Source organism: Elaeis guineensis, chromosome 5 (genome assembly GCF_000442705.2).
Source record: "Elaeis guineensis isolate ETL-2024a chromosome 5, EG11, whole genome shotgun sequence".
Taxonomy (NCBI): domain Eukaryota; kingdom Viridiplantae; phylum Streptophyta; class Magnoliopsida; order Arecales; family Arecaceae; genus Elaeis; species Elaeis guineensis.
In genome coordinates this window covers 112,251,133-112,278,372 of record NC_025997.2, presented here as the reverse complement: position 1 = coordinate 112,278,372, position 27,240 = coordinate 112,251,133, and the positions used below count along the sequence as shown (strand labels likewise).

Here is a 27,240-nt window from a genome sequence, read left to right as displayed (position 1 = left end):
ATCTAGCGATCACAAGTAGAAAAAAATTAACTCTAGATAGATTATATATGAATGATAATTCTTATTTGATATTATATCGCTACTCATAAGTCTACTATGATACAATTTTATTTTAAATTTTGTTCAATCTTAATGCTTTTGTAGCTGAATGGTGAGTCTATTTTGGATTTGCAGTGCCTATTCTAAAGCAACTTGCCATCCAATCCTCTCTCAGATGATCTCCTCGAGTGACTGGGAGTACAATTAGTCGACCTTTGCCCTTATCCATAGTAAGTAGAAAAACTGTCTAACATAGAAATGCCTCAACGACCTTGCATATGTTCACTACAATTTGAGGTTAAGGCTAAAAATGCATTCAAAAGAAAGTTGAGTTGAAATACTCAGATTTAACTACGAATGGTTTTGTTAATGATAAGGGATCCAATGATCAAATAGATTATAAGTTAGCAGTAGGAACTGGAGCTTGATGAGTCAGGATCACCTCCATGACGAGCTAGTTTCATAGCTAGTGAGGTTTGGATGGATGCTAAGCAATGGGCAATCAATAATATTCCATGCAGGCTTCTAACTGATCAGCCAAAATAGACTTCCTTGTGAGATACGATGAGAGGGCAGGCAGCTCCTCAACGTAGAGACAAAGAAAAAAGAAAGACAATGCCAGCCCCCATGGAGAGAGTGAAGCAGTCAGTTGACCTAGTTTACTTACATTTAAAGATCAGACAGAGCGATGATGGTAGTTCTTCTGATGGCTATGGATTTGGAAGTCATAGAGGAAGTGGAGGATAGAAGACCATTGTTTATAAGATGCAGCTGCAAGATGGTCTTCAATTCACTAGTAAGTCTCAATTTATGCATGCCATATAAGATAGGAACCACAGGACATGAGTTGGTAGAGCTATAAGGATATGATTTTATACAAATGATGTACTCCTTGAGGTCATTCAAGATATCATGTAGCCGAAGATGACCTCGCATGTGGAGTTGGATCTATGGATATATCAAATTCTTTATCATATTTTGGATCCTCTTATCCATAGCTACAGACAGCTGATGATTCATATGAATATGGATATAGTATGTCCGAGGTATCATCTTTTAGCGGCTACTACTCTATGTACCTGGAGCATCTTATGGATTGAATTTTACCTGTCGGTATATTCAGATGGACCCCTCCACAAGATTCATATGGATATGGATATGGATATGGATATGGATATGGTATGTCCGAGATATCATCTTTTAGCAGCTACTATCCTCTACATCTGGAGCATCTTATGGATCAGATTTTGCTATCAATATATTCGGATGGGCCCCTCCACAATCATACTATCAGTCTAAGGATATCTCTCAAAGTTAGAGCTTCAGTGAGAGATCTGAAACAAGTTACAATCTAGCATGCATACCTTATGAGATGAGCGCAGAAGATTGCAATACTGCATAATTAGAAGGATGGGCTGATGTTTTACCAGATTATATAAATAATCTAGATATTTATAAACAACATCGATACCCAACGAGATTCTAATTCTTGATATGTATTGATTATTTATTTTTTATATTTTTTAATTAATTTAAGTATTTTAAGATTCAATAATATTTCATTCTTTAAGATTATTTTTTCTAACATAATATTATGTTAGATTTAGATCTACAACACACACTTAATCACGAATGTGTCGGAGTGATACAAACATCTAATAAATCAAGAAACAATAATTTGGACTTAAAATCATTTAAGAAATAATAAAAATTTGATTAGATATTTTAAAAATAAAAAAATAAAAATAAAAATATTGGGCTTGTTGGTTTTGTCACGCCCCGAATCCGGGACATAACACGGCCATGCTACCGAGGGATGGACCCACGATAACATGAAGCCAAAATTCATCTTCTTAAATATAATAACAGATGTATCTCCAATAAATGTAATAATAAAGTTCAATTTAATTATTTTATCAAAACTAGTTCAGAGCATCTAAATCCAGAGATAAAATAATTCAAGTCTTAAAATTCATAAAGACTACAATCCATAAACATAAACTGAATTCCTAGAGCAAAATTTCTAAACTTGCTTTACTGATCTCCAAGCTTGGATTCTCTTTCCTTCGATCCTAGCCTTATTTCTCTGTACATAAAAGAGAAAATAAAAAGAATATGAGCTACACTAGCTCAGTAAGTAGACTTTCGCTTCCTTACCGGATCAGGCATAAGTTTTCTATGATAATACATCATTTAGCAAATAACAATTATTGCAAAAATAAATATTTCATAGAGCATATAATAAAACAAGTTATAAGCTCATCATGCATGCATAAATCATGTATATTTCACAATTATGAATCGTAAATCATTTTTATCATGTATTCATGTCATGTTTCAAAACATAGCTCACAGACATTCTTGCTAAGGTCACTATTATACCCGTGACAGGGCCATGTTTCTTAATCGACAGAGTTCTTAATTCATGTGCCAACTTTATACCCGCTGGCAGGGCCATGTTTCATGTGGATGCTAGCTCCGGATGTCGACCTTCCCGAAGGGATTCATTCATAGCCATCTGAGAGCCTTTGAAATCTTTATATCTTTTTCTTAAAGCATACATATATATAGATGGAAAAACAATGAAATTCATGCTTCATAATCATGCTATTTTCATAAGACATTCATGAAATCAATGCTCATAATAAAACATGCTTTTTCATATCATATATGCTGATCCTTATTTTATGAAAAATTATGATTTTATCAATAACAATTCTTTGCATAAAAATATGATCATTTAAAAATAAATAAGGAGCATAAGATCTACTTACCTCGATCGTCCCGGACCTTTTAATCTTCCTTAAAAGAATCAGACAGTCCTATTTAAAATATTAAATCATTAATAAATTTCATATTTTTAATAAAATTATATAATATAAAGAAATGATCGATTTGATAATCAGTCCAATAAATCTCTCCCATCGGCTCTAACCCGATTTAAGGTCATAGGTCCCTAAAAGTGAAGAAGATAGCCTAATAAGGGATTCATAGGATTTTTTTTTATTATTATTATTTTTTAGAGAGAGAAAGTAGAGAGAGAAAGTAGAGAGAGAAAGTAGAGAGAGAACGAATCCAATTTTAGAGAGAGAAAGACTTTAGAGAGGGATGAGAGAAACTTTCTCTCACATATATATATATATATATTTATATATATTTTTTTTCTTTTTTTTTCTTTTTCTTTTTCTTTTTAGAGAGAGATAATAGAGAGAGAGAGAGAAAAAGAGGGAAGAGAGAAAAATTTTCTCTTTTCTTATTATTATTTTTATTATTATTATTATTTTTCTATTTTATATTTTCTTTACTTTTCTTTTTTTTTTTCTTTTCTTTTCTTTTTCTTTTCCTTTTTCTTTTCTTTTTCTTTTTCCCTTTTTCTTTTCTTTTCTTTTCTTCTTCTTCCCGGGCTTTTATTGGGCCGAAACAGGGGACCTTGAGGTCCCCGTGCCTTGATCGGCCGATCAAGGCCATAACATGGCCGGTGGTGGCCGGCGGCAACGGCCGACCCTCCCGGGTTCGGAGAGACCAGAGCCGGCGGTCGACGAGACCGTCGGCGTCGGAAAATCAGAGGAAAGAGGCGGTGAACAGGGGGTTTCCTTCTCCAACTAAATCCGGCGACACCCGTCGCCGGCCATCGTGCTCACAGGCACGGGAAAGAAGGGAGAGAAGAGAGGGAGAGAAGGAAGACCTTACCACAACCTCCGGTGACCCCCACCGGCGTGCAATCGCAGCGAACACGGGTCGAGGAGTCGTGGCTTCAAACGAGAAAATCGGAGGAAATCTCCGACAATCGACGGCGACTGAAGGGTCTACCCATAGAAGAGAGAGGGGGGTTTCTTATAGGGTTCGTCCTAGGGTCTTTCAATGGCCCTAGGACTCCGATTCTTGATCGGAGAAGAGGAAGACTCCGATCGGGAGTCTTCCTGCTCTGTTTTTTTTCCCTTTTTTTTTTTTTTTCGGGTGGGCTTTGAGCTGGTTTTGGGCCTCAATTGGGTCGGGTTATCACATTCTACCCCCTTTAAAAAAAAATTTCATCCTCGAAATTTAACATACCTTCATTTTCAAATAAGTGTGGATATCTCGTCTTCATATCGTCTTCAAGCTCCCAAGTAGCCTCTCTCTCTTCATGATTACTCCAATGAATCTTTACGTATGTAATAGTATGCCGTCTTAGAACTTGCTCTTTTCGATCAATAATTTGCAGGAAAAATTCTTCATAGGTTAGATCTTCATGAACTTGCAATGGCTCATACTTTATCACACTGTTTGGATCAGGTATGAACTTCCTCAGTAGTGAAACATGAAAGACATTGTGTACTTTGGATAAATCTGGTGGTAAGGCTAGTTCGTATGCAACATCTCCTACTCGATTTAAAATCTCAAAAGGTCCAATATATCGCGAACTCAGCTTGCTATGCCTCCCGAACCTCATGACACCCTTAGTAGGTGATATTTTTAGAAAAACATGATTACCGATCTGAAATTTTAATTCTCTTCTTTTTCTATCTGCCCAACTCTTTTGTCTATCTTGAGCTGCCCTGAGTCTTCTCTTGATTAGATAAATTTTGTCTCTGGCATCTTGAACTAACTCGGGATCAATTAATTTCTTTTCACCCACTTCATCCCAATACAGAGGAGATCTACACTTTCTTCCATATAGGGCTTCATAGGGTGCCATCTGGATACTAGAATGAAAACTGTTATTATATGCAAATTCAATCAATGTCACATGATTATCCCAATGTCCTCCGAAGTCAAAAGCACAAGCTCTTAACATATCCTCCAGAGTTTGAATTGTCCTTTCAGATTGGCCATCGGTCTGAGGATGAAATGCAGTACTAAGCCTCAATTCTGTTCCCAAGGCATCTTGAAAACTTTTTCAAAATCTAGATACAAATCGTGGATCTCGATCAGATACAATACTTATTGAAACACCATGCAGACGTACAATTCCATCAATATACATCTGGGCTAACTTATCAAGCGGAGTGCCAACTCGAAAAGGTAGAAAGTGAGCTGATTTAGTAAGTCGGTCAACAATCACCCACACAGCATCGCTTTTTCTTGTTGTCCTTGAAAGTCCAGTAACAAAATCCATCGTGATATGTTCCCATTTCCATTCTGGTATCTCTAATGGTCTTAGCAGACCAGCAGGTCTTTGATGTTCGGCTTTCACTTGCTGGCATATCAAGCATTGAGATACAAACCGAGCTATCTCCCGTTTCATTCCATTCCACCAGAAGAGTTGTTTTAAATCTCTATACATCTTTGTACTACCGGGATGAAAAGAGAAACGAGATTTATGGGCTTCTTCCAAAATTTTTCTTTTTAGTTCAGAATCACCCGGTATACATAATCTGTTCCCAAAATAAAGAGTTCCCTCTGTATGTAGTCTAAACTCAGTTCGTAACCCTTTCTCTATGTCCTTCTTAATCTGACATAAATGAATATCACTTTGTTGGGCCGCTTTTATCTGTTCGATTAATGCTGGTTGTACCATTAAATTTGCTAACACTTTCTTAACATCAGTACAAGTCACTTCAATTTGTAAATCTTCAAGATTCCTAAGAATTTGTTGCTGAAAGGATAGCAGAGTCATCACATTCGTTGAAGACTTCCTACTAAGTGCATCTTCCACCACATTAGCTTTTCCAAGGTGATATTTAATATTTAGATCATAATCTTTTAATAATTCAAGCCACCTTCTTTGCCTCATATTCAGCTCTTTTTGAGTAAATAAGTATTTCAAGCTTTTATGATCAGTAAAGATTTCACATGATTCTCCATATAAATAGTGTCGCCAAATCTTTAAAGCAAAAATAATAGCTGCTAACTCCAAATCATGGGTCGGATAATTCTGCTCATAGGCTTTTAGTTATCGAGAAGCATAAGCTATGACCTTATCATTCTGCATCAACACACAACCTAATCCTTTCTTAGAAGCATCACTATAAATGACAAATCCTCCTTCATTAGATGGTAGGGTAAGAACTGGGGCAGATATCAATCGTTGCTTCAGATCTTGAAAACTCTGCTCACATTCACTGCTCCATACAAATTTTGTTCGTTTCTGAGTTAAGCGAGTCAGAGGAATTGCAATTTGGGAAAATTCTTTGACGAATCTTCTATAATAACCAGCCAAGCCTAAGAAGCTTCTAACTTCCGTCACATTGGTCGGTCGAGGCCAATTTACCATGGCTTCTATCTTCTTTGGATCGACTGAGATTCCTTCCTTGGATATTACATGGCTGAGAAAGACAATACTATCCAACCAGAATTCACACTTGCTAAGCTTGGCGAAGAGCTTCTCTTTTCTCAAGGTCTGAAATATGATCTTCAAATGTCTCTCATGTTCCTCTATATTTTTAGAATACACTAGGATATCATCAATAAAAACAACAACGAATTGATCCAGATATGGCTTGAAAATCCTGTTCATCATATCCATAAAAGCAGCCGGTGCATTGGTTAGTCCAAAAGGCATTACTAAAAATTCATAATGGCCATACCTGGTTCTAAATGCAGTCTTAGGTACATCGTCCTCTCTAATTCTTAGTTGATGATAGCCAGATCGTAAGTCGATTTTGGAGAAAACTTGAGCACCCTGAAGTTGATCAAATAAGTCATCTATTCGTGGAAGAGGATATTTGTTCTTTATGGTTACCTTGTTCAACTCCTGATAGTCAATGCATAATCGCATGCTTCCATCTTTCTTTTTCACAAATAACACAGGAGCTCCCCAGGGTGATGTACTTGGCCGAACAAACTTTTTATTCAAAAGTTCTTGCAGTTGATCCTTTAATTCTCGTAATTCTACGGGAGCCATCCGGTAAGGAGGTTTCGAAATAGGTCCGGTTCCTGGGGTGATATCAATTTTAAATTCAACTTCATGCTCTGGGGGCAATCCGGGTAGTTCATCTGGAAAAATATCAGAAAATTCCTTGACAATTGGGATATCATCCAGCTTTATCTTTTCCTTCTCGACGTCTATTACATGGGCCAAAAATACTTTGCATCCTTTCCTTAAAGCTTTTCTTGTGTTCATAATTGAGATTATACCCAAAGATTGTTTGGATTTCGTATTATGAACTTCGCCTTGAAAGAAGAATTGCGGTTCATCCGGAATTTGAAATACCACTCTTTTTCCAAAACAATCAATATGTGCATGGTATGAAGATAACCAGTTCATCCCAAGAATAACGTCAAAATCATACATATTTAGCTGAATCAAATCTGCTGCTAATTCTTTTTCTTCTATTTGGATTATGCAATTCTTGAAAATAATGTCAGCAACAACAATATTTTTAAAAGGTGTGCTAACTTATAATGGTTTATTTAGTTTTTCAGACACACAATTCAAAGAAGTAGCAAACTTGAGAGATATAAAAGAGTGTGAAGAGCCAGAATCGAATAACACACGAGCATAAATAGAATTGACTAGGATAATACCTGTCACCACTTGATCATTTGCATTGGCCTCCTGCTGGTTTAAAGTAAACACTCGTGCATTTCCTTTTTATTTTTGATCAACTGGTTTGTTAGATCTAGTGTCATCTCTTTTCTTATTTGGGCAATCACGAGCCATATGTCCTTTTTCACCACATAAGAAGCATGCTCCAATCCTCTTGAGACAAGGTCCATTGTGATTTTTTCCACAGTAAGAGCAGGATGAAGATTTTTTCTTCTTATCAGAGTTATTATTTTTGAAACTTTTCTACTGATCCTTTAGACTTCTTGCTGATCTCGGTCTCTTCTTATCTCCTCTTTCTAGTTCTGCTCTTTTCAATTCAGATTCCACTTTCAAAGCTCGCTCCAGTATGTCCTTGTAGTTATTGAAAATATGAGAAGATAGACGGGATCGAATTCCATATCTTAGACCTTGTTCAAATCTGTTAGCTTTACTCCTTTCGAATTCCATAAGCTGGGGGCAGAAGCGGCCTAGCTCATTAAACTTGTTAGCATATTCTAGCACCGTCATATCATCTTTTTGCTTTAAGGCTAGAAACTCATTTTCTTTTACCAACCTCATTGTCCCCGAAAAGAACTGGTCATAAAATATCTCTTTGAATTCTTCCCAAGTGAGCTGATCATCATTGTTCCCATAGGCAGCTTTTATTGCAGTCCACCAAAACTCGGCATTTCCTTTTAACATAGGGATGGCTAATCGGACCTTCACATTCTCAGGGTATTGCAGGGCATCAAACATCTTTTTCATCTCTCGAATCCATGTCTCTGCAGCCATAGGATCAGATCCACCCTCAAATAGAGGTGGGTTGAGCCTTCTGAATCTCTCATAGTATGACTCCATAGATAATGTCGGTCGAGGAGCAGTCTGTGCCTGCTGCTGAATAAGCTGAGCCACCACTTGACATACACCAGCAATGTCCGCCTGTGTGGCCGGTGCGTCAGGAGCCCGCTCAGCTGGTTGATTGTCAGCTCCTCGTGACGTCAGTCTTGCTCCTCTTGCTCCTCTTGTCCTAGCGGCCATATTTGCCAAAGTCTCACCCTCCCTATCGCTCATCGCTTCCTATTCAAATGTCAATCATTATTACGTTATTTTATAACAGAGTTACAGTACAGTTAATAATTTAAGTCAAAGTCTAACTATGCATAACCTAGCAACTCACTGTTAGGTTTTAAGTTCTATCCTTGATTAAACCTATTGCTCTGATACCATAAAATGTCACGCCTCGAATCCGGGACATAACACGGCCATGCTACCGAGGGATGGACCCACGATAACATGAAGCCAAAATTCATCTTCTTAAATATAATAACAGGTGTATCTCCAATAAATGTAATAATAAAGTTCAATTTAATTATTTTACCAAAACTAGTTCAGAGTATCTAAATCCAGAGATAAAATAATTCAAGTCTTAAAATTCATAAAGACTACAATCCATAAACATAAACTGAATTCTTAGAGCAAAATTTCTAAACTTGCTTTGCTGATCTCCAAGCTTGGATTCTCTTTCCTTCGATCCTAGCCTTATTTCTCTGTACATAAAAGAGAAAACAAAAAAAATATGAGCTACACTAGCTCAGTAAGTTGACTTTCGCTTCCTTACCGGATCAGGCATAAGTTTTCTATGATAATGCATCATTTAGCAAATAACAATTATTGCAAAAATAAATATTTCATAGAGCATATAATAAAACAAGTTATAAGCTCATCATGCATGCATAAATCATGTATATTTCACAATTATGAATCGTAAATCATTTTTATCATGTATTCATGTCATGTTTCAAAACATAGCTCACAGACATTCTTGCTAAGGTCACTATTATACCCGTGACAGGGTCATGTTTCTTAATCGACAGAGTTCTTAATTCATGTGCCAACTTTATACCCGCTGGCAGGGCCATGTTTCATGTGGATGCTAGCTCCGGATGTCGACCTTCCCGAAGAGATTCATTCATAGCCATCTGAGAGCCTTTGAAATCTTTATATCTTTTTCTTAAAGCATACATATATATAGATGGAAAAACAATGAAATTCATGCTTCATAATCATGCTATTTTCATAAGACATATTCATGAAATCAATGCTCATAATAAAACATGCTTTTTCATATCATATATGCTGATCCTTATTTTATGAAAAATTATGATTTTATCAATAACAATTCTTTGTATAAAAATATGATCATTTAAAAATAAATAAGGAGCATAAGATCTACTTACCTCGATCGTCCCGGACCTTTTAATCTTCCTTAAAAGAATCAGACAGTCCTATTTAAAATATTAAATCATTAATAAATTTTATATTTTTAATAAAATTATATAATATAAAGAAATGACCGATTTGATAATCAGTCCAATAAATCTCTCCCTTCGGCTCTAACCCGATTTAAGGTCATAGATCCCTAAAAGTGAAGAAGATAGCCTAATAAGGGATTCATAGGATTTTTTATTATTATTATTATTATTTTAGAGAGAGAAAGTAGAGAGAGAAAGTAGAGAGAGAATGAATCCAATTTTAGAGAGAGAAAGACTTTAGAGAGGGATGAGAGAAACTTTCTCTCACATATATATATATATATATATTTATATATATATTTTTTCTTTTTTTTTTCTTTTTCTTTTTCTTTTTAGAGAGAGACAATAGAGAGAGAGAGAAAAAGAGGGAAGAGAGGAAAATTTTCTCTTTTCTTATTATTATTTTTATTATTATTATTATTTTTCTATTTTATATTTTCTTTACTTTTCTTTTTTTTTTTTTCTTTTCTTTTTTCTTTTTCCTTTTTCTTTTCTTTTTCTTTTTCCCTTTTTCTTTTCTTTTCTTTTCTTCTTCTTCCCGGGCTTTTATTGGGCCGAAACAGGGGACCTTGAGGTCCCCGTGCCTTGATCGGCCGATTAAGGCCATAACATGGCCGGTGGTGGCCGGCGGCAACGGCCGACCCTCCCGGGTTCGGAGAGACCAGAGCCGGCGGTCGACGAGACCGTCGGCGTCGGAAAATCAGAGGAAAGAGGCGGTGAACAGGGGGTTTCCTTCTCCAACTAAATCCGGCGACACCCGTCGCCGGCCATCGTGCTCACAGGCACGGGAAAGAAGGGAGAGAAGGAAGACCTTACCACAACCTCCGGTGACCCCCACCGGCGTGCAATCGCGGCGAACACGGGTTGAGGAGTCGTGGCTTCAAACGGAAAAATCAGAGGAAATCTCTGGCAATCGACGGCGACTGAAGGGTCTACCCATAGAGGAGAGAGGGGGGTTTCTTATAGGGTTCGTCCTAGGGTCTTTCAATGGCCCTAGGACTCCGATTCTTGATCGGAGAAGAGGAAGACTCCGATCGGGAGTCTTCCTGCTCTGTTTTTTTTCCCTTTTTTTTTTTTTTTCGGGTGGGCTTTTAACTGGTTTTGGGCCTCAATTGGGCCAGGTTATCACAGGTTTGACTAGCATGCCACACCATATCGATACTCAATACGGTATTGAATCGATATCATACCATACCGCCTGACGACCGATATGTCATCTGGTACTGGTTTAGCCTTTCTTGTCTTGCATACTTGTGGAAAAAATTTTCTATGAATATGCGGTCGTTGCTATAACTCTGACTTGTGATTTTGGATTGGAGTCATAAGAACTTATTTAATGTAATGTACAATTGTTAGAGAATATTTTTTCTCAAAACTAGTAAATCATTGATTCTACTTTCTTTTCTACTATTTCAATCTTTATCAATAGGCTCCTTTATGCTTGCAAATCTGAACATCATTATATATATCTAGCTACACTATTCTATAATATATCAATAAAATAAACATTCTCACCCAGTTTTTTCCAACACACTTTAATAAAATGTTCCCTTTGACAATTTATTCAACTTATTTGAATTAAAATGACAAGCAATATAGCACTATTAAATTTTAAACATTATTCTTCTATTTTTTTGATAAATTGAAATTTATATCATTTTAGAGTAAATATAGCCATAAGAATCAAAAAATAAAATATACACAAAATCAGAAGAAATATTTATCATAGCAGTCCACAATATAGACCAATATGACTAGCCACATATGTTGTCATCTAGTCTACACTATTTGCTTCTCTATAAACATGTATCATCTCAAACAATTATAAAAATGCTCTCATTCTCTAGTAGTCATGAATCAATGGATGGGAGTTGTTATCTATATTTGATAAACTTGATAACCACCAAACCACTGTCATAGAATCCCCTCAAGAGTAACGTGAAAAGCATTTAACTGTTTTATAACATATGTCAGGCCTCTGAATGCAGCATGCAACCCTGCTATTGGTACCATAGTCTCAAATTATCTGACACCACCTACCAACTCAGTCCATTGTTTTTCCCTCATGCTATTATTATTTTTAAAAAAATATTAAATAACAAAAATGTTGAGTGGTGGACAAATACTAACATGCCCTTCTGGAGGTGGACTCTACCTGACACTCAACTTTTATGCCTTGCGCTAATCTTCAGTTGCCATAAAAGATTGGTAATCTAAAATAGAAAAAGATAATATATCTTGAAAAAAGCTAGGTTATTTAGAGAGTGTATAATTGGAATAAGATTAGCTGTAGCATCTCAATTAATTATTGATGGTTGCTCAACAACTAAAATTTATAAGATTCTGTTAGAAAAACAAAAGACTTCCTGCACATATACTTCATGAATCTCAAACCCCGGTTATTCAGAGGGTGTACAATTGGAATAAGATTAGCGGTAGCATCTCGATTAATTATAGATGGTTGCTCAACAACTAAAATTTATAAGATTCTGTTAGAAAAACAAAAGACTTCCAGCACAAATACTTCATGTTTATATAACATATATTTATGTTGTTTGGTACAATATATCTTTTTTTTATGAAGGACAAAACAAAATAAAAATTAATGGTTAACTTGCAAAGCATAAATATAAACATAAATAAAAACAAAAGACCCATGTGGATAGGACAGAATATAATGAAACCCAAGAATGAAACCATAAACATCCGAAAAAACTGGTGATAACCATGATGCTTTAATGAGACAGCACTGTTATAGAAACCTTCGCAGAGAAGGAATGGCATGTTCATTCAGTCAGAGGAAGTGCAGGAAAGTCAAGGGAAATTCGTTGGATACTATATTTTAGCCTATAAATGATCAGAGAAACATCACTATCAGACATAGAAACACAATGAAACATGGGGGACATACAAAAATATCTCCTAGAAGATGTCTTCATAACAAATAAAGCAAAGGCTGCAAAATTGCATAAAACAACGTTAAAAGTTCTCTTGGTTCGGTGGAGCTGATGTATCTTGCTGTCTTTGTAATGCCATTGAGCATTATCCCCACAAATTGGGTGAGCTTTAATTTGCAGCTGCCAATTTTTAAAAACTAACAAACCCCTTCTCCCTTAAGCTTTCGACGGTCTCCATGATGCTTGTCTCTAGAGGAATATAGTCAATCACTAAGCTTTTTGCCTTCTCCTTTGAGACCTGGAATATTGGCACAAAAGGCTTGTCATCCGCACACCTGCCAGTATACAAAGCTTGACATTTAGAGAATAAGTTTTGAAACAGAGAGCTTTATCTAAGTAGAGATGTACATTTTGATCGAAGGATAACACATTAAAACTTATCTCTTCAAGACCTAGTGATTGGAATGACTGAATAAAAAGCAGCCTTAAACCTCTTCGGAGTAGGAAAGGTAGAGAAACAAGTTGATAGAGGAGGCAAAGTAGAGGTTGCTACAAAAATATACATCTGTGCTCTGGAAAAGTATTTTAGCATTTATTTGATACTTTAAAGATACAAATAATAGATGATTAGGGAAAAGTAATCAAGCATGATGCTTGTGCTTTATATCAGTGCCAAAACTGAAAAATGTTTCAAAGCACATTCATTAGTTAATCAATAACTTCTAGCTGATACATGGCATACATTTAATTATAGATGCATAGCTCTAATCTTCATCAATAAGATATACAGGTTTTTCTATCAATGGGGTGGGGAGATAACATTAAGGCTACAAATTAAGCAAAGCCTTGTGGTAGAAAACTTGAGCTAAAGAATAGGATGTTCAATTAGAATTTGGATTTGATCCATGTGAGAAAGATTGCCAATCAATGGTTATCCATGGTTGTAGAAAAACTTTAAATTGACATTATAAACAGCTACAAAACACACAATTCGAGAAGGTCCAAGATACTTAGGGCATTGGCATGGCCTAATGTAAAAGAAGAGAAAGCATCAGATCTAGTTTCCATTGTTATGGCTGGAGCTACTTGTTACATTTTCATTTTCTGTGCCAAAGCTTCTTATGACTTGGGAGATGTAGATGGCTAAAGATTAAATGAGGAAATTAAGGAGGACAAGTTTGAACCTAAGAGAATCTTAGACAAAGCTCATGAGGTCCAACAAGCTTACTAGAAGAGATTAGTACAAAGCCGTGTCCAATGGAGAGTCATGCGCGAAGTGGTATCTATGGTACTCAAGACACATAAGGTCCATGAAGGTGGTAGAGAGAGAAAATATACACCAAGAGAGAGAAATCACCAATAGATGGCAGCAGGATGTCCTGAAAACCCTGTTGCTAATAAACAGACACCACATAAAGTGGAAAACGACAATTAAGCATGGTGTCTGCAGTTGTGCTTGGCTGCATTTAAGTATCATGTATTAGTAGATAGTACGTCAAATTGTTTCAGCTTTACCTCACATTTTGGACTAGTTTCAGCTTAAATTTACCAAAGCTAGAAATTAATACCTTTGAGTTAAAGCAAAGATAAAAAGAAAGAAACAAAAAAAAGGGTACATATTAAAAAAAAAATTAGGAGAAAGAATGAGAGATCTAAAACATAGATGAGCATGAATTAAAGTTTTCTTCTTGGAATCATGCATGAATATTTTGACAAGGTGATATAGATAAAAAATAAATATGCTCATACATAACCATTTATTATTGTAGACAGGAACAAAAGCTTTTAAGTCATAGCATGAAATAATGTCGCTGCCCCAAAACTAGGGTTAGATTTTTCTGATGAAATCTGTGTGGTTTCAGTCAAAATATGCTCGAATAAAGTTCAATTATGTCTACACTTCCTTGACTCCTCATAGGTATGATAAACCAAGTAGAAAACCTGGATAAACTAGTAATTCTCAGCAGGAATTCAAACCATTATACAAAGTTGTAATGTGATTTGGCATCTCTTCAGTTTGCGCTGAATCTTTACTTGAATACTTGGTAAATAATTGAATGTATCTCTATCACTGTTGACTCACCCAATCATGACAAAAAGCAACTTTGGTAGTTGAATCACTACCACATGGTGGATGTGTCAGATTTCCATGAAATTATGTGACCTAGCTACAAAAATTAAGCAGTAAAACAGAAAACAAAATTTACATATCCAGTAGTTAGTGCCAACCCATTGCAGATTACAATCAAAAGTTATGTCTATGAGCTTAAAACTTAATAAAGTATTTACTTAGTACATCAAATGGCATGATACTTGAGGAACATATTAAAAATGTTTTTGTTAAACAAACAATGTCGGCAAATATGTAAAGACTAATCCATTATTCACCAGATAGGTTGCTTGCTGCGACACTTCACATGCTAATCCCATCTTTGATTGTGTATTATTATATGCAGAGACAATTTGCAACCTCAGTATGGATAGGTTTGCAGCTTGGCTAAGGGTGAGAAAGGAATGAATTGCTGGATTCTGGATGAAGATGGGAAATGGTCCAAAAGCATTAGCTATGATATGCAGTCATAATCCACAAGCAGCAATACATGTTCTAAGACTTGGCTGTTACAAAACTTTCTTTTACAAGATAGACCTACTGAACAGACAAAATCTTTAATTGAATACTTGGAAAATAATTGAATGTATCTCTACAGCTGTTGACTCACACAATCATGACAAAAAGCAAATTTGGAATCAACACCATATGGTGGACATGTCCAATTTCCATCTAATTATGTGACCCATCGACAAAAATTAAGCAGTAAAACAGAAAACAAAATTTTTATATCAAGTAGTTAGTGCTAACCCATGGCAGATTACAATCAGAAGTTATGTCTATGAGAAGTATCACTTCAATATATTGATAGAATCTTTTTCTCAATTAAAAAATATAAAGATAGGTTTCTCTTATGTCATGTACTACAAATTCTTATCGAAAAGAAAAATAGTTGTTTCTTCCTATAAATAAAGAATTTGTTCTTGTATAATCTTGTATCATATAATCAAATAATAAGTTTCTATTCTGACATGGAAAGAAAAGACAATATACAAGATGGGTAGAAAGAGTCCCTCCTTTGGCTTGATCTATAGCCCGAAACTACAGGAAAACTTAATAAAATATTACTTAGTGCATCAAATGGCATGGTAATTGAGAAACATATTAGAAATGTTTTTGTTAAACAAACGATGTCAGCAAGTATGTAAAGACTACTCCATTATTCACTAGATAGGTTGCTATTGCTGCGACACTTCACATGCTAATCCCATCTTTGATTGTGTATTGTTATATGCAGAGACAATTTGCAACCTCAATACAGATGGGGTTTGCAGCTTGGCTAAGGATGAGAAAGGAATGAATTGCTAGATTCTGAATGAAGATGGGAAATCGTCCAAAAACATTAGCTATGATATGCAGTCATAATCCAAGAACAGCAATACATGTTCTAAGACTTGGTTGTTACAAGACTTTCTTTTACAAGATAGACCTACTGAACAGACAAAAAAAATAAAAAACCAAGATAGAAACATTGAGAAAGAATGTAGGACAAAATCCAGAGAGACTGCATAGCTGTAATGAGAAAAAAAGAATAACAAATTAGCAATTAACAAGAGAGTTATTTTCCTTGAATGTGTTTCTAAAACAGATGCCTTAGCAATTACATAAATCCAATGGCATTGACGACAGTTACTAACTTCTCTGGCAGTTTAAGGGTAGGATATTGGTCATGCAAAATCTTCACAAGCTCTGCATGGTGAGCAACTCTTTCAACTAAACAATATCTTCCACTTGCTGAGGGAACCTCAAATGCCAGAATATGTGCCATGGCAACATCTTTGACATTAACCCACCCAAAAGTTGCATTTGGATATGTGGAAGATCCTACAGAAGATTCAAGAGGCAATTGTTAGATTTTAAGTCTCTTCCTTCATCAACAAAAAGTTATAGAAAAAAATAATCTAGATTCAATAGAGCATGCTTATAACATTAAAGTGAAGCATATCAAAGAGTTCGATGAGAAGCATGGTTCAAAATTCTATATGAATGAAACATGTCTCTGGAGATGTTTCATAATTCAACCTCCAGCAATGAAACTAGACATCAAAACAATTATCAACTTATTTTGGCCCATTTTGGATAACCACTAGATCTTCATGTAGGCATTCACTTTCTTCATTTTTTTAATTAATTTTATGACTTTTATGTTTTGAGATATGTTCTATTGATCTTATATATTATACCTTTCTTTTGGTAAACTTTTTTTTATCTTAATTAGATATGATGTCCATCACCATTTTTTCTATTTCTTTACAGCTTTAGTTTAATAAGTAGTTTATCTCAACATCTCTAAGAAAGTATGGCTCTAAATCAAGTGGAACAGATGAAAAGGATTCATGTAGCCAAAGCCAACTACTTTGGGATTAAGGTTTGGTTGAGTAGAGTTGAGTTTATTTTAATAATTAGTGTTCCAGCTAATAATATGAATAGCTTTTAATAGTTTCCTAGCCAAAATTATAAAAAGCTATATCAAAGATCAGATATAAAACAAATTTTATATGTTGGGTTCGAACCTGCAACTGGAAAGGTTAAAAATCAAAGCTACAAAAACATAATGTCGGTGGATACAGTGTATCTAGCCCCACTAATAAACTCCAATGGGCAAAGCTTTAATAAAAGAGCCAACTTATTTTCACTTCAACGATTTTCATTAAATCATTAACCTACTTTTTATCAAATAACATAAACAACTTGCCGTATTGGTTTCATACATGTTTGACATTATGATATTGTATCTAAATAGTAGTTAGTTAAACATTTGCTGCATGCTCCTCCATTTGACTTATTGATATTTTAATGTGTTTTCTTTTTCTTAGCACTTTTTTCCTCTTTCTGGAAGGAGCACATATTACTGTTGTAGAGTGTTGAGCTAAAACCGTGAGACGCTCTCTCTCTCTCTCACACACACACACAATTGCTGTTGCTGTTGTTGTGAGCAGCTTGCTTTATTGGATGTTTTCTTAGTTATTATCATTGAAGGAAACTCTAGACCATTATGTCATGAGAGCGTAATGCCCTAACAGAAGCTTATTTTAACTCCTTAAAGGAATTTAAGTGGCATAAAAAATTCAAATGTGTTGAATGCTTATTTTTATTAGGATCTCAGGTCGATGTTCCACTTTCAATCTAAACTCATATGTGATCAATGGCACATGGTTAAGAGCCCTCTCATAAGCTAGTTTACACATGGCATTGATACTGACTTTTCTTTGATCAATTAAAATTTCTTTGCCAAAACAAAATTTTGGGAGATATTTTGGACAAAAATCCTGATAGTTCCCTGGTAACAGAGTTACAATTTTTTTTTCTCCTTTAGAAAATGGTACCACAACTCCGTTGATCACAGAGTACATAAAGCGTAAGGCCTCAAATCCCATGACTTCAAGCATGCAAGCACCTCTAGACTTGCCATAGTTATTCTAAATAGTAATAAGTACTGCCAAAATTTTTCCTCATGCTTTCAAGATGAGGTTTCTTTTTGTTCACAAAAAGCACACTCCACTATAGGTAGATAAATTGAATCTGGTTACTGTTTACTAACATTCATCTAATATGATATGTAACATGAATTTTACATACCATTTATCAAGTTCAGGATTGCAGCAGTACTTGTATTTAGAGTAGGTTGCAGAAGAGGACCTATGACCATTGATGGGTTTATTGTTACCATGTCAATAGAATTGTCCTTTGAAAACTTCCAAGCAGCCTCCTCTGCCAATGTCTTCGAGAGTACATACCACAACTAATAGAGACCGAGAGGTTAGGAAAAATATTCTCGAAACAGCACCTAAAACCTACTACGTTATTATAACATTTAAAGAGGAGCATAACTATGATAGCCCGAGGCCCATGTAAGAATCCCAGCAAAAAGCCCAAAACGAAAAAAAAAAAGGAAGGAAAACAGAGGAGAAGAACTCCCGAAGGGAGTCTTCTTCCTCCATTCACCGGCTCCTAATCGGAGTCGGAAACAAGTTTCCTCCGGCTCTATTTAAGGAGGAGAACCCTCCTCTCTCCTCTCATCGAGGAATCCCGGGGCAAAACGGCGGCAATCGCCGGAAATTTCTCACGGAGATCCGTCGCTGTGCCGTCCAATTTCTCATCGGAAAAGCTTCGCCGGCGACGGAGGTAAGCCTCCTCCTCTTCCTCTCTTCTCCCCCTTCCTTCCCGTGCCGATGTGCACGCTCGCCGGCGACCGGAGTCGTCGGATTTTATTGCGGAAGAATTTTCTTTTTTTGCCATTTTGCCGTCGCCGGTGGTCACCGCCGACCACCGGTTTGGCCCTCTTCTTATCGGCGAGTCACCCCCTCCTGCCAACGGCCGCCCCACGCCGGCTGCGCCACCGGCCGGCCACCCAATGAGGGGACCTCAAGGTCCCCTGTTTCAGCCCAAAACAAGCCCACGGGAAGAAGAAAAGAAAAAGAAGAAGAAGAAGGAAAAGAAAAAGAAAAGGAGAAGAAGGAAAAGAAAAGAAAAAGAAAAGAAAAAGAAGAAAAAGAAAAAGGAAAAAAAAAGAGAAAGAAGAAAAAATAAAATAATAATAATATAATAATATAATAAATAGGATTTTCTCTCCTCTCTCTTCCATGATGAAAAAGAAAAGAAAAAAAAAAAGAAAAGAAAAGAAGAAGGAAAAAAATAAAAATAAATTAATAAATAATTATATAAATAATAAAATATGAGAAAGAGAGTTTCTCTCTCTTTCCTCTCTCTCTTCAGCTTGAATTAGTATTTTCTCTCTCTAGAATTGGACTTTCTCTCTCAACTTTCTCTCTCTAAAATCCTCTCTCTAGATTATTTCTCCCTCCTAAGATTTTTAGAATTTTGAGAAGAATGATGATGAATTTAAATGATCCTCGTGATGGATTTTTGATCTGTGATCGTCGGACGATACACTGACATCCACTTTGATCAGATCAAGTATTTTTAGATTTTATTTCTCATGATCTTATTGAATTGTCCACATGATAATCTTAGCATGATTTGATCTGATCGATCGAATTTATTGAATCATATCGTCTGAGGAGTTCAAGATGAGTTTTCTCTCTCTAAAATTTTCTCTCTCTAGAATTTTCTCTTTCTAAAGTCATTTCTCTCTCTCGATCGATTTCTCTCTCTTGATCGATTTATCAATGAGAAAATTCTTTCAATAGTCCTGATCTGATTCTAATGAAGAATCCTGAACCATGATTGTCAGACAGCGTACTGGCACCCACCTTAATCAGACCATGAATCTTTAAATTTGATTATCCATGATTTTGATCTAGCCATGACTTGATTTGATCATGTTGATTTCACCAATTGAGATATTGGATCAATCGTAATGTTTGATTGTGTCACCTGATCAATTCGAATTGTACCTCATGAATTCTCTCTCCTCTGATTTTCTTTCTCTACTTGATTTTATGAAATCGATGAAGAAACCTCGGTCCTATCACTTCGAATCCGATTTGATCTGATAGTCAAACTTTGGATCGTTTAGGTCCTAATTAGATTTTGATTAGATGAAATTAGATGATCGGACCCAATCTAAACCGTTGAAATATGATATTCGTATTCTTTCTAATTATTAAAATTGATTCTGTATAGGATTGTGGATGTTTGATCATGGGATATCGCGATATGATCTACGAATAGAATTTTTGGAAGAAAATTTATAGAATTATGTGGATTTATTGAAATGCGTTCGAGGTAAGTAATGTTTTAATTTTTCTAGATTTATCGACAAATTATAATGTATTCTTCTGACATGATTTGTGAAACGATGCATGAATTGGATGAATGGTATTTTGTTATGAAAATATCTTATTTGAAATGTTATGATGAAGCATGATTGAACATATTGATTTCATGATGCATTACATTGATTGATTTCGATACTACATGATTATATGTTTTATTATCGAAATTAGAATATGAAATATGATTTATGAAGAATTATGATATAAGAAACATTATGAATTGACAATCTGACTATGTAAAGGACCCCGTCAATGGGGGCATATACGTTGGCAATTGATTGTCCTGAGGGTTTATGTCGCCAGCGAGACCAGCGACAAACCGCCAGAGAGACCAGCGGTTCCGAAGGACTTTGCTGCCAGATGATTCGCAGCTCACCGCAAGCAGATACGCGGTATTATGACCCTGCCACAGGAAAAATATGGTCATAGCTCATGGTTGACGAAAAGAAATTGAAGAACAAAAGTAATTGAAATTTGGAAAGAAACTTGAATTTTTGAAAAAAAAAATGAATTTGGCAAAAATTATGTTGCATAATTGAAATTGATTTCGAATTGATGAACTCTATATACTTATTTTCTATAAATGATTATTTACTTATATGCCTGATAAAATTTGTTGAGAAGTGATCATTGCTTACTGGACTGTCTAGCTCATTACCTCCTATTTTACTGTTTTTTTAGATGTTGAAGAATTAAGATGATACAAGATATGAATGGAAGAGTGATCAGAAGCAAAAATCTTCATATTTTTATTTTAGGTTGAAAGGCTTATTGAATTTGATGCAAAGCCTTTGAATCGTTGTTGAATTTATTGAGATATTAAAGAAAAAATTTAGGTCGTTATATTTTAGATTTAAATTGTTGACTAATTATTCTGCTGTTATTTTAGGATAGTACGATAAGATGCCTTGCATGCTTATGGGAAGAGTTTTCTATGAGTATGCGATGGTAGCCATAACCCTCGATTCACAATCTCGGGTCGGGGGCGTGACAATTAAAGTGGTATCAGAGCATAAGTGAATGAATTATGAAACATAGAATCAGATATAGAATGGGTGTAAGTGGATAGATACCAGGGACATTATAGTGTAGATATTTGATGATTGTAGTGGGAGAAATATTTAAAAATTTTGATTAAACATTGAGATTATGTATAAAAGGATCGCAAGAGATTATGACATATGGAGTTTGAAATATGATGGATAATCTATAGATCATGATATGATTAGTTAGATCTTGATCGAAAGTAATCACAAAAGGATTGACATAAAATTTTATTGTGCATTGTGGTTATTAATTTGATCATTAGTTATTCAAGTGAACCGTAAGTTCAAATTCGATGTGAGAATAATACTATGATATTACTTCTAGTTGAGAAGTTGACTATTATTGGAAAGGTAAAGATTTGATAATAAAATATTGTTCCAGAATGGACTAAGAAAAAATCTTTTATGATGCTTGATTGGAATATTTATCGAAATTGAATTTGGTATGTGGATTATATATAAAGTGACATAATAGGATGAATGCATATTTGAGGATATTGCAAAGAAACCTATTTCTTATTGATGAAATCGATTATGAGATTGTAGAATATTCATCATACTGGAATCTTTAATCATCATCTTTAGATCTAGAAAATAGATCTTATTATGTCTCTTGGAGACTACATGATGTGTATGAAATTCCAATTTAAAGATTTCGTATCTAAGTTGATCAAGAGATTTTTTGATATTATTGTTGAGGTTGTTAATGAAAAATTGATATCTTTAGATTAAGATAAAAGATCTGATTTATATTTATTTCAGATTAAGGGATCCATGTGAATTTATAATTTAAAAATTTGGGATTTAGGAATTGATATGGAGTTCCTTTGCTTTTGTTAACGAGGTCCCTAATTGAATCTACTATTAAATGGAGATTTGATTTTTGAAACTTGTATGATTGTTATGAAAAGATATTTGATAGATATTGAAGATCCTGATGATAGAAATTTTAGAAAAAAAAAATAATGATTTAAAATTCTTATTCTGATTATGTCCAAATTTGGCAGAGCATCGAAAGATTTTTTTCGTTGATTTGACTTATAAGAATTTTGATTTGAAAATTTATCGAATTGAATTGATATGAGAATTAAGATTTAATTCATATTGATTTTAGTAAATTTATATGATGGTTTGAATATGATATTGAACTCAAGGGTTAATCAAGATTATTGTACACCAGTAAAAGTATGAATGAGAATTGAAAGTTAATCTTTGACTTTAATTGAAATTTAAAATTTTAGATCTTTTCTATTGATAAGATAAAGAAATAATTTGATCAAAATTTTTTTGGTGAAGCTAAGAAATTTTGATTGTTAGATCAGAGTGCGCAGCGGAAGCATGGTAATCTGGATTACTTTGAGTAAGTCAGGAATGTTGATTCTTTGAGTCAAAGAATTATGATAGATGATATGGTTTGATACAAGAAAATTTATTGATATTAGAAAGAATAATATTTTAAAATTTTGAATCATTTTAGATATCCTAATGTGACTTTTAAAAGTAGTGCTTCCACCTACTATGCTACAAAAATAATTAGCATCCTAATTCTAGGATGAGTGGACCTTTGATTTTTGATTTTTGATTTAGAATATCCTAAAATTAAATTTTATAATTTTCTATTTATTAGAAAGGATTTGAGATCGTTTATCGAATGATGATTTTGATCTTAGATTAGTATACTCAAATATTTATCTCCAAAGTATAATAAAATTTGAAGTTTGGACTCTTGTGATCATTATTATTTCTCTGACTGAATAGAAAAGATTGAGGTTATCTGTTGATATTGACGATTGTTCTACAAAAGATGGATTGGAGTTATTTATAATTTAATTTGATAATGAATCGATTAATTAAGAGTTGTTAATGTTTAGATAAAGAAAATTGATACACTTACCTAGAATAGAGACATTGATTTTGATTATAAGAAAAATATAGTTTTGCTTTAGATCAATTTTTGAGTTATTGATTTTCATTATGGAATGACTTAATGATAAAATTTGCTTCAAGAATTAGAATATTTAAGAGTTTGAGGGTTTGAGTAAGAAAATTTTGATGACTAGAAATAGTGATATTGATTCAATCAACAATGGTGATATTGATCTTTATGAAATGACTTAATGATAAAGTTGCATCGAGAAATAAAATATCAAAAGTTTGGGAATGAGATTGAAATGATAAATCTTCAACCTTTGAAAGTACGAATAAGAGAAAATATTTTTGAATTTTGATTGATTAGAATGTCATCAAATGATTCATAAGAATTATGTTTTTCCTATCTTATGATGGGTTGAAATTAAGAGTGGTTCATATTTTGAAATAAATAAATAGAAAAATGAATGATGATGAATGAAGTTCTTATGCAAGAATAGAGACATTGACCTTCTTCTATTCACAAGAGATAGATTTGATTTGAGTCATGAGATATTGAACATTATTTTACAGAAAATAAGATCATAATTTTGAAATCTTGAAATATTGAAAATCTTTGAGATGTTGATCTTGATAAATAAGAAAATGGACGGTTCCGTTCAGATCGATATTTGATGTACCGACTTTTTCTTATGAAATAATTTAAGAATGAATTTTACATCAAGAATTAGAATATTAAAATATTTGTGGATGAGATTCAAGTAAGAAACTATGAAGACTCAGGCAAGAAAAATTTTGAGGACGAAATTTCTTTTAGAGGGGAAGAATGTGATAGCCCGAGGCCCATGTAAGAATCCCAGCAAAAAGCCCAAAACGAAAAAAAAGGAAGGAAAATAGAGGAGAAGAACTCCCGAAGGGAGTCTTCTTCCTCCGTTCACCGGCTCCTAATCGGAGTCGGAAACAAGTTTCCTCCGGCTCTATTTAAGGAGGAGAACCCTCCTCTCTCTTCTCATCGAGGAATCCCGGGGCAAAACGGCGGCAATCGCCGGAAATTCCTCACGGAGACCCATCGCTGTGCCGTCCAATTTCTCGCCGGAAAAGCTTCGCCGGCGATGGAGGTAAGCCTCCTCCTCTTCCTCTCTTCTCTCCCTTCCTTTCCGTGCCGATGTGCACGCTCGCCGGCGACCGGAGTCGCCGGATTTTGTTGCGGAAGAATTTTCTTTTTTTGCCATTTTGCCGTCGCCGGTGGTCACCGCCGACCACCGGTTTGGCCCTCTTCTTATCGGCGAGTCACCCCCTCCTGCCGACGGCCGCCCCACGCCGGCTGCGCCACCGGCCGGCCACCCAACGAGGGGACCTCAAGGTCCCCTGTTTCAGCCCAAAACAAGCCCACGGGAAGAAGAAAAGAAAAAGAAGAAGAAGAAGAAGGAAAAGAAAAAGAAAAGAAGAAGAAGGCAAAGAAAAGAAAAAGAAAAGAAAAAGAAGAAAAAGAAAAGAAAAAGGAAAAGGAAAAAAAAAAGAGAAAGAAGAAAAAATAAAATAATAATAATATAATAATATAATAAATAGGATTTTCTCTCCTCTCTCTTCCATGACGAAAAAGAAAAGAAATAAAAAAGAAAAGAAAAGAAGAAGGAAAAAAATAAAAATAAATTAATAAATAATGATATAAATAATAAAATATGAGAAAGAGAGTTTCTCTCTCTTCCCTCTCTCTCTTCAGCTTGAATTAGTATTTTCTCTCTCTAGAATTGGACTTTCTCTCTCTACTTTCTCTCTCTAGAATCCTCTCTCTAGATTATTTCTCTCTCCTAAGATTTTTAGAATTTTGAGAAGAATGATGATGAATTTAAATGATTCTCATGATGGATTTTTGATCTGTGATCGTCGGACGGTACACCGACATCCACTTTGATCAGATCAAGTATTTTTAGATTTTATTTCTCATGATCTTATTGAATTGTCCACATGATAATCTTAGCATGATTTGATCTGATCGATCAAATTTGTTGAATCATATCGTCTGAGGAGTTCAAGATGAGTTTTCTCTCTCTAAAATTTTCTCTCTCTAGAATTTTCTCTCTCTAAAGTCATTTCTCTCTCTTGATCAATTTATCAATGAGAAAATTCTTTCAATAGTCCTGATCTGATTCTAATGAAGAATCCTAATCCATGATTGTCAGACAGCGTACTGGCACCCACCTTAATCAGACCATGAATCTTTAAATTTGATTATCCATGATTTCGATCTAGCCATGACTTGATTTGATCATGTTGATTTCACCAATTGAGATATTGGACCAATCATAATGTTTGATTGTGTCACCTGATCAATTCGAATTGTACCTCATGAATTCTCTCTCCTCTGATTTTCTCTCTCTACTTGATTTTATGAAATCGATGAAGAAATCTCGGTCCTATCACTTCGAATCCGATTTGATCTAATAGTCAAACTTTGGATCGTTTAGGTCCTAATTAGATTTTGATTAGATGAAATTAGATGATCGGACCCAATCTAAACCGTTGAAATATGGTATTCGTATTCTTTCTAATTATTGAAATTGATTCTGTATAGGATTGTGGATGTTTGATCATGGGATATCGCGATATGATCTACGAATAAAATTTTTGGAAGAAAATTTATAGAATTATGTGGATTTATTGGAATGCGTTCGAGGTAAGTAATGTTTCACTTTTTCTAGATTTATCGACAAATTATAATGTATTCTTCTGACATGATTTGTGAAACGATGCATGAATTGGATGAATAGTATTTTATTATGAAAATATCTTATTTGAAATGTTATGATGAAGCATGATTGAACATATTGATTTCATGATGCATTACATTGATTGATTTCGATACTACATGATTATATGTTTTATTATCGAAATTAGAATATGAAATATGATTTATGAAGAATTATGATATAAGAAACATTATGAATTGACAACCTGACTATGTAAAGGACTTCGCCAATGGGGGCATATACGTTGGCAATTGATTGTCCTGAGGGTTTATGTCGCCAGCGAAACCAGCGACAAACCGCCAGAGAGACCAGCGGTTCCGAAGGACTTTGCTGCCAGATGATTCGCAGCTCACCGCAAGCAGATACGCGGTATTATGACCCTGCCACAGGGAAAATGTGGTCATAGCTCATGGTTGACGAAAAGAAATTGAAGAACAAAAGAAATTGAAATTTGGAAAGAAACTTGAATTTTCGAAAAAGAAATGAATTTGGCATAAATTATGTTGCATAATTGAAATTGATTTCGAATTGATGAACTCTATACGCTTATTTTCTATAAATGATTATTTACTTATATGCCTGATGAAATCTGTTGAGAAGTGATCATTGCTTACTGGGCTGTCTAGCTCATTACCTCCTATTTTACTGTTTTTTCAGATGTTGAAGAATTAAGATGATACAAGATATGAATGGAAGAGTGATCAGAAGCAAAAATCTTCATATTTTTATTTTAGGTTGAAAGGCTTATTGAATTTGATGCAAAGCCTTTGAATCGTTGTTGAATTTATTGAGATATTAAAGAAAAAATTTAGGTCGTTATATTTTAGATTTAAATTGTTGACTAATTATTCTGCTGTTGTTTTAGGATAGTACGATAAGATGCCTTGCATGCTTATGGGAAGAGTTTTCTATGAGTATGTGGCGGTTGCCATAACCCTCGATTCACAATCTCGGGTCGGGGGCGTGACAATAACCATAAACTTTATTGAAGCTACCACATACAAATGCTAAACATAATTATTCTTTTGTCTT

General features: G+C 34.7%; 1 pseudogene; it reads right to left on the bottom strand.

Annotated features, from left to right (window-relative positions):
• Positions 1–12,611: 12,611 nt before the first annotated feature.
• LOC105032909 (phenylacetaldehyde reductase-like) overlaps positions 12,612–27,240 on the bottom strand; it is a 24,048-nt pseudogene continuing 9,419 nt past the window's right edge.